This window comes from Notechis scutatus, chromosome 5, assembly GCF_049901735.1.
Source record: "Notechis scutatus isolate UNSWTSFEM ecotype Mainland chromosome 5, rNotScu1.2, whole genome shotgun sequence".
In the NCBI taxonomy this organism is placed as follows: Eukaryota; Metazoa; Chordata; class Lepidosauria; order Squamata; family Elapidae; genus Notechis; species Notechis scutatus.
In genome coordinates, this window is record NC_142013.1 from 101,820,434 (window position 1) to 101,828,054 (window position 7,621).

Below are 7,621 nucleotides of genomic sequence, written 5' to 3' on the forward strand. Positions count from 1 at the left end.
TAATAGTAGAGATGCAGTGGTGCAGTGGTTAGAATGCAGTACTACAGACGACTTCTGCTGACTGCTGGCTGCCTGCAATTTGGCAGTTCGAATCTCACCAGGCTCAAGGTTGACTCAGCCTTCCATCCTTCCAAGGTCAGTAAAATGAGGACCCAGATTGTTGGGGGCAATATGCTGACTCTGTAAACCGCTTAGAGAGCGCTGTAAAGCACTGTAAAGTGTAAGTCTATGTGCTATAGCTAATAAAGGGATAGAACAAAGATTACATGAAGTTCTAGTACCATTTTACAAAGCCTTAGTAAGACCACTCTGGAAAGTGTGCAGTGAAGAACAAAAAGGATGATTAAAGGGCTAGAGGTTAAAACATACAAAGAATGGCTGCAGGAATTGGGTACGCATAATCTAGTGAAAAGAAGGATTAGAGGAGACATGATAGCAGTATTCCAATATTTAAGGGTCTCCTACAAAGACAAGGGGGTAAACCTATTTTCCAAAGCATCAGAAGGCGAGACAAGAAACAATGAATGGAAACCAACCAAGGAGAGAAGCAACCTAGAATGAAGGAGAAATTTCTTAACGGTGAGAGAAATCAACCACTAGAACGGCTTGATTTTAGAAGTTGTAGGCAGTCCAAAACGGGAGGCTTTCAAAAAGAGACTGGACAGCCATTTGTCTGAAATGGTATAGGATCTCCTGCTTGGGATTGGACTGAAAGACCTACAGGGTCTCTTCCAAAGTTCTGTGTTCTACATCTGCACTCACTGCTTCAAGAGGAAGTTTGGAAGTTATTTTCTCTCCTTCTAGAAGACTGACATTTCTCAGACAAGCTTAGCTTTAAAAAAGAAGAAAACCAGAGAAAGTGGAGAAGAGAACTTGGATCACATTACACAGAGAACAAGAAATCTCTAGTGCATTCTTGGCCTCTACCTCCCTGCCTTCCAAGCTGGCTCTTAGACAATCTGGCTGGTTCGAAACAATAAAACGAACCGTTTTTGATCAATATTCTTCTTCTAATGTTCTCTCATTGTTATTTTTATGTTTCCACTGGAACGGTGAAATGTAAGCCCATTTCAGAATCCGAGCATAACAGTTTATAGTGCCCCCTTTTGCCATATCAAAAGGGCGGATCTCACTTAACGACTTGGAGCAAGCAGTCGAACTTCAAATGGCAAATGACAGGTCAAAGAGAGTTCATGCCTAATAATGAAGAAAATAAACCCCAATAATTAAAAAAACCACCACTAACCAAATCAGGGACTGAGGAACAGCACATATGAAATTATATCCGAAACATCAATAGCTATGTTTTGCCCTTACAATTATTATTAGCTTGGTAATAGTCATTCCCAACCAATCCCTTTCTGCTGATTTAGTAAAGAGCAGCTAATAACGAGGAGAGGTCAAATGTACAAACCAAATGACACTGTATTCCCTTGATGTTTAATATCGTTTCTAATGAGGAAATAAATGCCTAGCAGTATTTTTGTTGGAGGGTATGCTGTCTGACCAAAATTAATCTAGCAAGGATAACATATTCAAACAGAAACACATTTAACTCATTCTTCTGATATGCTGTGCGTGTATCAACATTTCACAAGGGGGTTGTGAAATATAGGGCTTTCCACAAATATGGGGGGGAAGGGGGTGACAGCAACAAAAAGATATGATTATACAGGCTACTACAGCTAGGATACATTAAAGTCAAGAAAGAATCAGTAAGAATAAGCTGCAATGGAAGAGAGGTCTCTACCATTTCCAAGCAGTTTATGCCAATTGGAAAAGCAATCCCTTAAAAATGTGTGGTTGTGGCCTCTCAGCCACCGGCCCCTCCAGCAGATGAATTAGAGGAGAAGGAGGAAGAGGAGGAAGAGGAGGAGGAGGAGGAGGCATGGGATTCAGGGTCACCATCAAGGCAACCTGAGAGCTCTGAGAGGGAAGAAAAAATGGAGCTGGGAGAGAGAGAGAGAGAGAGAGATGGAGCCTGGGCTGTCTGTCAGCCCTCAGATGGAGAGTCAACATCCCCCAGGTCTGGAGATGGCTGATGAGGAAGAGGAGGAACAGCTGGGTCCAGTGCCTGACACACGGATGTGCAGAAGGCAGAGGAGAGGAGAGCAGTGGAAATCCATGAGCCGATCTTTGGGAAGGAAGAGCCAACGCTGCTAACGAAGCCCCATCCTAGCTCTGAGGATGAAAGGCAGGGGGCAGAGATGGATAGATGTGGCAAACAGCTATTCATCTCCCATCTGGCTGGCTGGACTTGTTAGCCTGCAGTAAGAGAGAAGCTTTTTGCCAGAGCTGCTAATGCTCCTAATAAAAGAATCTTTGAGTGAACTTCAGAGGGTTTGCTGTGTTTGGGGAGCTGGGTCAGAACATGATTGATTATAAGAGATTTGTTGCTGTTGTTAAAAAAGGAAGAAAGTCAGTTTCTTTCAGAAAGTCAAAGTCAATTAAGTGCACAGAAATAAATAAAATATACCAGAAATTGTGTCCTCCACCTCTTTCTATTTAATGGTGACAGTTTAGAGAACTCCCTGGAGTTTTCATGGGAAGCTTTTTAGAAGTTGTTCACCTTTGTTGCCTTCCTAGGGCTGAGAGAAAGTGACTGTGCCAAGTTCACTCAGTTGCCTTCATGCCAAAGATGGGACTAGAACTCCCGGTCTCCCGGTTTCTAGTCTGATGCATATTGCAACTCAATACACTTACTCGGGATACTGATTCAATAGCATGTAATGCATAGCTGACAAATATATTCAGTTAAAACTCAGGACACCAGAATCTGACAGATTGTAGATAAGAAGAAAGTGTCTTTGACTAGGTTTTATGCTGTTCCACCTGTCTCTCTGCTGAACAATAAACAATTGTTGCTGGTTCTTTTTTAATCGGGCTAGGCCCAAATTAAGGTCAGTTTCATTAAAACATTTTAGTGAGACTGGATCAAGAAAATTCTACGCAGTCTGTGTTACATTAAAACAATTTTTTTTCTTTAACTGATTGTGCAAACTTTAGATTCTATGTTGAGTCAAAACAATGAATGTTCATGTTTTGAAACTCTAAGACTTGAATTTAGTATTAAGCTATTGACTGTTTCCTAGTATGATTTGATTGCTTATTTTACCCTATGACTATCATTAAGTGCTGTACCTTATGATTCTTGACTCTTGACAAATGTATCTTTTCTTTTATGTACACTGAGAGCATTTGCACCAAGACAAATTCCTTGTGTGTCCAATCACACTTGGCCAATAAAGTATTTATTCTATTCTATTCTATTCTATTCTATTCTATTCTATTCTATTCTATTCTATTCTATTCTATTCTATTCTATTCTATTCTATTCCATTCCATTCCATTCCATTCTATTCTATTTAAAAATAATGCATCTATAGTTAATTTCCCACCTCACCATAGATGAACAAGTGGTCTGAATTGGCATAATGTGGCCTTCAGGCCAGAAGGCAATTAGCATTCCCGCATCTTTGAAAGTGTGAAAAATCAACAACATTGTTATATGAGAGAGATAGGCAGTTATTAAGTATGATGAATACATAAAATACATTTGAAAAGGGTTGGTGGTGATTATAAGAAACCTGGAAATATTCCAATGAAGCCCCACCCCTTTGGGAGTTGGAAGGAACCTTAGAGGTCTTCTAATCCAACTCTCTATTCAAGCAGGAGACCATATACCATTCCAGGCAAATGGCTGTCCACTCTCTTCTTAAAACCCTTCAGTGATGAAGCACCCACAACTTCTGAGGGCAAGCTGTTCTACTGGTTAATTGTTCTCAGTCAGGAAATGTCTCCTTAGTTCAAGGTTGCTTCTCTCCTTGATTAGTTTCCATCCATTGGTTCTTGTTCTACCTTCCATGTTTTGAAGAATAGGTTGACCCCCTCTTCTTTATGGCATCCCTTTAGAAGACTGCTATCATGTCACCCCAGTCCTTCTTTTCATCAGACTAGACCAAGAGTCTTCACACTTGGCAAGTTTAAGACTTGTGGACTTCAACTCCCAGAATTCAAGAGCTAATATGACTGGAGAAGGAATTCTGGGAATTGAAGTCCACAAGTCTTAAAGCTGTCAAGTTTGAAGACCACTGGACTAGATGTACCCAGTTCCTGTTCATATGTTTTAGCCTCCAGTCCCCTAATCATCTTTGTTGCTCTACTCTGCACTCTTTCCAGAGTCTCAACATCTTTTTTATATTTTGGAAAATATATTTATACCTTTATACCTTTTTATAATCTTTATATCTTGAATTGCATATAATCAAGGAGATAGATTTTATACCATAATAATGTGCATATAACCAGGGAGATGAATTTTACACCATATACCCTGTGGGTGCTTTTATCCATTCTTCTGTTAGAACAGACATTGAAGATTCTGTTTCTCTTCTCAGTGATGTCAGAGACTGTTAAAGCCCACCCAACTTTAAACTCCTTTTTCTTCTCTATAGTTTACAACCACTTTCAGAGTGTTAGTATTTCTAAAGAGGCCCCAAATGTTTGGCCTTTGAGCTGTAAATACCGCGTCATCATTGATTTTGTTAAAACAATAAGTGTATTTTCCTGAATGTCAAGTGTTCTTAAAGTGCAGAGACTCCCTTGAGCACAAAGTGTGAGAAATTAAGGAGGTCTTAAAAGTGGGGATTCAGATCAAGAAGAAAGGAACCGTATAGGGAACAGACAGTGAACGACGATTAAGAAAAGATGAATGCAGACAAATATTGAGTCGGGAAACAGATAGAAACGTGATGTGGGTAGAGAAGCACCCTACTGTCAATAAGGAATACTGAAAGGCAGAGTAGCACTCAACACACACATACACACACACACACACACACACACACATTGTGTGTTGGCTTTTGAATGTGTCTGTGGTTGGGTTTGCAATTGGGATTTGGGTTTTTTGGGGGAGTGAGTGAGTTGCCATTTAAAAACAAACTTGTGATCAATCTTTAGGAAAGCAGTGGTGTGTTTTAAAGAGGCAATCAATCCGTTATCAAAAAACATGGTGAAAATGCTATAGTGGGTAGAGGGTAGAATCCCATATGTTAAAGAGGATCCCTTAAAAATTGCAGTATTTTGTAGGGAATGTTATTATTCATCTATGATCTGAAAAAAAAATAACCATTAAAGAAATTATAAAGTAAAACACACTGTTCTGTGGGGGGAAAGGAATAGAGAAGATTCTTATCACAAGCTCCACTGTGGAAGTCAGATGGCATTACACCGAGGAAACCATTATGGCTTTTAATGTAAAGAAACAAAGCAGAACAAACATTAATTTCTTTGTAAAATATTGACATTGAATCAAGTATCACCTCTAACAGCATTTAAGGAATAAAGTATATCTGCTTCATTAGCAAGGGAATCTCATCAAAGGTATGTAGTAGAGCTATTATGCTAAGCGCCTCTGCTTCTTTTAAAAAGGTTTTTTTTAAAAAAAAAAAAAAAGCAGGAAGATGAAATGAAACTGGAATTATAACTTGAAAATCACATTGGAATTCTCTGTGGCACAAAAATGTATCCCCAGGTTCTTTCTGTAAGCCATTAAGAACTAATTTGGCCCTTGTATTCATGGAAACATTATCACAACAAAGTATATTACTATCTATTTACTATCTATCTATCTATCTATCTATCTATCTATCTATCTATCTATCTATCTATCTATCTATCTATCTATCTCTATCTATCTATCTATCTATCTATAACTATATATATTAATATATATATATATATGGTATTTTCCACGTCATTGTAGTTGTGCTTTTAAAGTTGTAGCAACATTTTCAGAATCTCATCTGCCATCATCAGAAGCCTGACACTATATAGAAACAAACACTATATAGAAGCCTGATGATGGCAGATGAGATTCTGCCAAAACGTTGTTACAACTTTAAAAGCACAACTACAATGATGTGGGAAAATACCCGAACAAAGCTGAATGCCATACATGTAAGTACCCGTGAAAACTTGAGAAAACATTATATATAGTCCCGATAAAAGAGACCCTGGAAATCATCAAAAATAAATACCAACCAGCTAAACTCCTCATGGAACTAACAGAACACTGCTTAACCAACACATATTTCATATACAAAGGACAAAGATACAAACAAATAGAAGGAGCCCCATGGGATCACCACTGTCACCTGTCATTGCAAACCTGTTCATGGAAGAATTCGAATCCAGAGCCCTGGCCAATGCCATCCTCAAACCCAAACTATGGTTAAGATACATCGATGACACATTCGTGATTTGGCCCCATGGACAAGAAAACCTAAACAATTTCCTAACACACCTAAACAGCGCACACCCCAAAATCAAGTTCACCATGGAAACAGAAACAAACAAACAACTACCATTCCTAGATGTACTAATCTACAAAAAACAGATGGCACACTAGGACACACCATATACCAGAAGAAAACACACACCAACCGCTACCTCAACGCCCAATCCCACCACCACCCAGCACAGATAAACTCCGTGGCTAAAACACTAATTACTAGAACCAAACGCCTGACAGACAAGACACACATTAAGACTGAACTATGCACCCTGACTAAAATATTGACAGCCAACGGCTTCCACAAAAGCAAAATCACCAACTTGATCCACAAAAACACACTGAGACATAATAGAGACCCAGAAGATGAACAGACCCATGGAACAGCTGTCCTGCCCTACATAAGAGGCACTACAGACAAAATTAGTAAGATACTATACAGACACCACATTAAGACTGCCTTCAAAACAGACAGAAAAATAGCAGCCATCCTCAGAAACCCCAAAGACAAAATTGACCTGGAAAACCAAGGCATATACGAAGTCCCCTATGCATCATGCCGTGCCACATACATTGGACAGACCAATAGAAGAATAAGCACCCGCCTGGATGAACACAAAAATGCAGTCAAAAAGCTGGAACACACTTCCTCACTAGTCCAACACATGGAAGCCACAGGTCATAGAATCAACTTCAATGGCACCAAAACCCTAGCCACTATAGAAAATCCCAGCCACAGAATCATCAGAGAAGCCATAGAGATTGAAAAAGACCAGAAAGCATGAATAGAAGAGATGATTCCACCAGGCTGTCAATCATTTGGAAGCCTGCACTCACAAACAAAAAAATCTCCACACCACAAGCCAGGCAAACACCTGGGCACAAACAGATCCCCCTGATATCTCCAGCTCAAACACACCCCAACCAGGCATCCAGATGAAACCCAGCTTCCTAACTAATGATAGCCGTCCATTTACCCGGAGCCAAGCTGCACTAAAGGCCTCCAATAAAGTAACACAATGTTGCCAGCCAATCAAGATACAAAAAGAGCCAAAAACAGACAGAAGATATTAGAAGCAGAACACAGCAAACTCCAAGACCAATAAACACAGACCAAGACTCTCAACCAATCAGGATGAAGAAAAAACCATTCTGGCACAGCAATAGGCTGCCCCAAATTTAAATCTGAAACCACTGTAAAAGTCTAACTCACAGACGAACACAATACAAAAGCCTGATGATGGCAGATGAGATTCTGCTGAAACGCTGCTACAACTTTAAAAGCACCACTACTATGACGTGGGAAAATACCCAAACAAAGCTGAAGGC